General features: G+C 41.2%; 1 pseudogene; it reads right to left on the bottom strand.

Moving 5' to 3' along the window:
* Window positions 1–5,040: 5,040 nt before the first annotated feature.
* On the bottom strand, window positions 5,041–5,753 carry LOC102927800 (large ribosomal subunit protein eL31 pseudogene; annotated as a pseudogene).
* Between the last annotated feature and the right edge of the window lie 749 nt (window positions 5,754–6,502).

The following is a 6,502-nucleotide window of genomic DNA, read 5'->3' as shown; positions in this document are numbered from 1 at the left end:
TTGATTATGTCATAAATTCTTTCAAATATGGAGCACTTTCCAGAAGTCAGTTGCCAGTAAGAATATGGGTGTGAGCCATGGAGTAAAAGGACCCCAGCCCTGTGGGATGGAGGCAACACTCCAAATTCTAGAGACAGACACTTGTGCCCTGTCCTTGGCTACCAAGCTACCACCTTTTTTTCACTTATAAAATTAATGTATTTAACAGGTAGGGAGGAACTTGAAAACAACCTCCAAAGAAATGATGAAATGGGCTTCCAGTCCACACCTATCACAGCAATGGGCCTGGGACCGAATTACTATGCCGGGCCCAGAACGGGATGCAAGCCTTCTCTCCATCATCTGCATCACCATGGAGATGCTTTTCTCATTCAGTAATTGGAGATCCTTCAGACCAAAGCTCTACCTGTGTGCCCCAGACATGAGTAGTTGCTAAAAGAGAGCAAAATGATGGAAGGAACCGACAGCCCAGTGTCCCCCCAAGAAAGTGAACCTTGAAATCTCACAGCTAAATCCGTTGTGTCTTCTGGTCTTTGTCTCATGGCTTTCTATAAGTTGCAAGACTGCCACAGGTCCTGGGAGGTGGTGGTAGTAGGGGTGAGTAATCTGTGCCTCCCTCCCATTTGGATAAACCTACTTTCCTTTACTAATTTCTGCTTTCTTATTTTTTTTTTTGGAGTTCTACAGAAATTAAGGTGGTGGATATGGACTTAAGTGACTTGTAGCAGTTACAGCTGGATGTGTGTTCTCAATACTAGGAGGATGTTCATTGACAGACAAGTAGGTGATGAGGAGTAGATGAAGGGCTAGAGATTAGTCACAGAAAGCATGCATATTGATTATGTTTACCGTAAGGACAAGTCCAAAGTTTTAAACCCACTATATTTTACCAGTTTGTATTCACCTTACAATACTTACTAATCAGTTTTTTTAAGATGCTATGAATTGCTACGGGCCTCCATGGAGATGAGACGGTAAAATGACAATGAACCATCAAAACTCGTAATATCCCTTCTTGCTGCTGCAGCTACATAGCAATCTTTACAGAGCTTATCCCCTTCGTACAGAGACAGATCCCAGTGCTCTGGGTGTCCTCCAGAACCTCCATGCTCAACTAATTTGATTGCTTGAATTATAAAGAAACAAATACACAATTTAAATGCTAATTTGGCCATTTTCCTTTTAAATGCTTATTAATTAGAACTAAAGAGAGTTAGGGAGTGTCTATAATGTAGTATTTTGTTTTAAAATGGAAAAAAAGTAATTTTATTTATTATTGTTGTGCCTTGGGGCTTGGCACAGGCCACCTCATGCACAAGAGGTCTGGGGACAGTTTGTGGAGTTGTCTCTTTCCTTCTGCTTTTCTGTGGGTTCTGGGAAAGGAAAAACCCTATGTTTGCTCAGCAGGTGGTTTTACCACTGGGGCATCTCACTAGCCCCTTCCCGACACCAAATTATTTAAATTAACATAAATAGTCTTGCCAAAATATTACAAAGTAATATTAAAGCACCCAACACTAAAAGCATAGAATTTGAAAATCAGAAATCATTTGAACAAAGACTCCTAAAAATGTCATGTTAATGTAGTCTCTGTGCCTCTTAGCCACACAGACATGGCCAAGGTCAATCTTCAGCATCAAATTTGTCTAGAAACATTTGTAATATATTCACTCTGCAGTGACTTCTCTTATTGTGTGCCTGGCTTTGACCCAGCTAACTCAAGTTTGTGTGTGAATACAGAGTGTATCTGACTCTTTCTTTCTTTCTTTCTTTTCTTTTCTTTTCTTTTCTTTTCTTTTCTTTTCTTTTTTTTTTTAAAGAAAAATGTGAGTTTCTTGCACTGAGGGTTTGGCAATGTTCTAATTTGCTCATTGTTACTTCTTGTGTGCTGGCAATTTGTTCTCTTGTTTTATGTGTACATGTATGTGCAAAAGAGACCTGGCTGCTATGGCATGCCTGTGGAGGTTGGAAGGCAACTGGTGGAAGTCGATTCTCTTCCTGCACATGTGTGATCTGCTGATGGGACTCCATTCCTCATTCTCAGTAAGTACATGATGAGTGATTTCAAAGGCTCACTTTTAAGTTTCCTTTTAAGTTAACATCCTTTCAGGCATATCCTATGGATTTGTGCATATATATTTGCATCTGCCTCTTCTATATGAATGGAGTCATATTAGAATTCTTTTCTGTGCCTTCAGTTTTTAATTTAGCCTCTGGGTTGGAGATCCCCGTGTGCACAGATCCACATAATTCTTTCAAAAGCTGTCTTGAGTGACATTTAAGCTGATTTGAATATCACAAATGCCATCACACATACCTTTGTTCACAAATCTTTGAGCATGTGCTTTTGTCTGCAGGATCATTTCTAATAGGTGAAAGGCATGGGTCAATGAGTGATTCCAGACTATATCTGTTTACAGTTTTGACAGCTACTTCCAATAGTCTCTCTTCAAATAAATGCTGTGAAACGTTATCAGTTTCCATTTGCAATTAATATATAAAGGAAGGAATTGGATATTAAAGATGGGATATTAAAGTAGTTTGTTGGTGGCAAGGTCAATGGGTCGGACACAGGGAGAACTGCCTCCCAGTCCTCTTCCCGATGCTCTAATTAGCTGTGTGTCATGGTCGGAGTCACTTAACCTCTCTGTCTCCTCAGCTTATTTAACACGCTACATTTCAAAATGCTGCCATGCCGTTTACAGCCTTGGATTTCAAGGTTTGCAGAAGAATTTAACCTGATTCACATGTAGTTTATAAAGACAGTATTTCTAAATTCTGTTGGTGAATCTGTACTCATCAGTTCACTTAAAATGGCACTAGCCTCAAAAAAGCTAAGGTCTCTAAGACGTGCTCAGGTCCCAGAAGCCAGAGATGCCTGTGACACTTTGCTGACTGGATGTTCCTTTGACTCAGAGACCAGGTTTGGGCCGGATGTCTGAGGCCTGAAGTGGTTGCAGATGATTAGCTAGAAAGCTGGCAGACAATGGGGGAGGGCAAGGCCCAGCACAAATCCACCTGAAAGCATTCTGGGGTGCTGTGCCATCTGCCTAACCTGTTTCCAAATATTTCAGGTAGAGAATTGTCTGACATGGATTCTGGGGGTGTCATGCTACCAGGCTAACTTTACAAATCCACAAGATAAGCATCTGTAGAGCGCTGCCCGCCAGTCTAATCAGGACTCAGAGGTGGAGATTCACCATAAGTGTTTCATCTCACAAGCATGTGTCCAAACAGCATTCCTCCAGTGACGCAACACCTGCTTTAACTGGCATTGCTATCACCTGTGTGAATGTTTGGCTCAGATGCAAGACACAGTGAGAGGGTGGGGAGAAAATCAGCTGCCCAGAGAACAGAATTCCAGCTCTTGCTGGAACTGTGAGATGGCAACCAGAGAATCACCTGGTACTGCTTTTCTTCATACATTTGGGATGCTCATTTCAAAGGAGAAAACAATGAAAGGTGTTCAAACCAGAATCCTGAGATCCAGAGGGATCTGCTGAGTGATGAGGTTGAATGGAAGGAAGCTGGTTTCCAGGACCGTTGGCTCTTCACCTGCCTACACACTGGGTTTCTTTTCCTCCCTCCCTCCCTCCCTCCTCCCTTCCTTCCTCCCTCCCCCCCCCCTCTCTTTCTTTTGAGACATGGCCTCTGAATCGGCTCCTGCTTCCAAGTTCCTTCCCTGTTTGACTTCCTGTCCTTACTTCCTTAGATAATAAACTGTGATATGAAATGTAAGCCAATAAACCCTTTCCTCCCTAACTTGCTCATAAAGAGTAGCGTTATAGGAAGCGTGGACTTATTGGAGTAGGTGTGGTTTTGTTGGAGGAGGTGTGGTTGCTAGGGGTGGGCTTTGAGGTCTCAGAAGCTCAAGCTAGGCCTAGTGGATTAGTTCTTTTCCTGTTGCCTGTGGATCAAGATTTAGAAATTTCAACTCCTTCTCCACCTCGATGCCTGCCTGCATGCCACCATGTTTTCTGACATGACCACAATGGACTAAACCTTTGAAGCTGTAAACCAGCCTCAGTGAAATGTTTTCATTTGTAAGAGTTGCTATGGTCATGGCGTCTTTTCATAGCAACAAAACCCTAACAAAGACAGCAGGGAGCAAACTCTCACCTCCGATCCAGTTTTATTTCTCAGTGTTCTGCAGGCCAACTGTGTGATATCTTTGGCAATAGGGTCTTTCACTCTAGTTCTGCTGGTCTACCAAAGGCATTGGCTAATGATTGGGAAGAATCTAGGCTTCCCTGACCAATGATCAATAGGGAGGTGACCTACACCTAGTGTTGGGATTTTCATTTAATAACATTATCCGCCCATGCAGAATGCCTCCATTCAGATATCTGTTGATTATATTTTTAATAGGCTTAGAAAATAGTAGGTTTCTATCGGGTTCTTTCATGCATCCTCAATTTTATTAACTCATACCTTTCCCTCTCTCTTCTGTCTCCACCAAAATAATTATTTTGCCTATTGATTTTGATATGTTTTATCATTACATCTCATTGTGTATATAGTAAATGGTGCTGGTGGATGGCCACATATTCCAGATTTTCTAGCATATTCATTTAACTTCACTATTTTAATCTCTCTCTGAAAGAACTTTCCTATGTGGAACATCCTCAGGAACTTTTATATTCACATACCTATAAAGGTTATACCTTTGAAAATATTTTAACTAATTCTTCACACCTACATCATTAACCTGTAATTAAGTCAGAAACATTTTTGTTAGTTGACATCTTAAAAGCAAAACCCCTGGAAGCATGTATTTAAAAAAATAGTCTAAGTAACTTGGATGTTCACATCTTCTAGATACTTCTGCAATCTACATTACAAAGACTGTTTCTTTCAAAGCTACACTGACCTAAAAAATGCAGTGGGTTTTCTTCTGCATAACATTAACAGTGATTTAGCTTTTCTCACCACTGGTTAAGAATTCTGGGAGTTATGCAGAAACTGTATTAGTATTCTTTTCAACTGTATGGAGAAAGCTATTTTTTTTAAGTTCTCCAACTTTATTTGACACTCTGCTGCTTAGTTATCATCCACATTGACTGTCTGTAGATTTTTGAATGTGGTAACAGGTACACAAGTTACCAGTGTGTAGAGCTTGTTTGGTGAGTCCTCATCCTCATTACGTTTTCTGGACAAATGTACACGGATGCGGTATGGAACATTCCTTATTCCTTTGGCCCAGATGGCTTTATTGAGCCTGGTATCAATGCACACATCTGGAGTACCCATCTCCTTCATGGCAAATTTCCGGATTTCTTTGAGTGCCCTTAGGCGCACGCTTCTTGAAGCCCACTCCATGGATGCGCTTGTGAATGTTGATGTGTATTCTCGGGTCACCACCTCATTGATGGCAGAACAGCCCTTCTTCTTCTCGCTCACCCTTCTTTGCAGGAGCCATTCTGCTGGGCCCAAGTTGGAAAGGCTGGAGAAAACTATTAAAGGGCTCAAATGAAAGAATTCTCTTAAGTTTTGAGCTTGTGAGATTGAGCTTATGTTATTTAAGCACATGTGTTGACAAAAACTGAAAGTATATTGTCTGTGTAGTATTCCAATTTGGACATAATTTCAGAACACTAGTTTACTTTATTTAAATGTATCTCATTTTTAGTCTTTCCAGCACAGGATATTTGACTGGTATCATCTGAATACTCAACATAGAGCCTCTACTATTGCATGTAGCTCCTTGACCTTTTCTTGCTATTTGGCTTGAAATAAGTTCTTGTCTCTTGCACTTGTAATTTGTGAAAGGGTCCAGCTGGGTCAGTTGTTGCTTGGTACCGTACAACCGGAAATATGCAGGTCACAGACATGAAAGGAGTTTTTACCAGACCTTATTTCCTGCAACTTAAATCTTTCCAGTTCAATAGCATTTATTGCTTCCTCTCCAGCCTCTGACTGAGATAGGACAACCCATACTTACAGACACCTGGAGAATCTTCTGAAATAATTTTTCTGTTTCTTGCTAGATGGCTCACACAGTTAATTTGGGGCTCAGCAAGCCAAACAATTGGTGTAGTAAAGCCGTAAGCTTAAAGTCAGTTATCATATTCATTGAGATCTTGCCCAAAAGCCAGTCATGTGACCAACATAGTCACATGAAGTTTTGGTACAGCTGATTCACTTCACTTCAACCTTTAGGACAACTGGAGCACATTGGTCACGGCTCAAACACTTATGAGGCAAGATTGAACTGTTGAAATGGGCACATGGGTGAAAGAGATTGGATGGAATGGGGCCAGAAACAATGTGCTCCTGTTTTTGCCCTTTTTTTTAACAGGGGAGTTGGGGTGGAGGGCGCATTTATGACCTCCTAGTTCTTCTGCAGTCACTGGTACATGGCTTGCTTTTTCTATATGCCTCCATTATTGTGATGTGTCGATTTGGGGTGATGTAGAGTAGGTATGTGGAAAAGTCAATTTTCTTTGTTGCTCTCACCAAGCAACCTACTTAGACCCTCAGCCATGGTAGCAGAGTCTGGCAT

The sequence above is a fragment of the Peromyscus maniculatus genome, chromosome 20 (assembly GCF_049852395.1).
Source record: "Peromyscus maniculatus bairdii isolate BWxNUB_F1_BW_parent chromosome 20, HU_Pman_BW_mat_3.1, whole genome shotgun sequence".
NCBI classification, from domain to species: Eukaryota; Metazoa; Chordata; class Mammalia; order Rodentia; family Cricetidae; genus Peromyscus; species Peromyscus maniculatus.
Note: the sequence above shows the minus strand (reverse complement) of the source record. Positions and strands in the feature narration are given on the sequence as shown.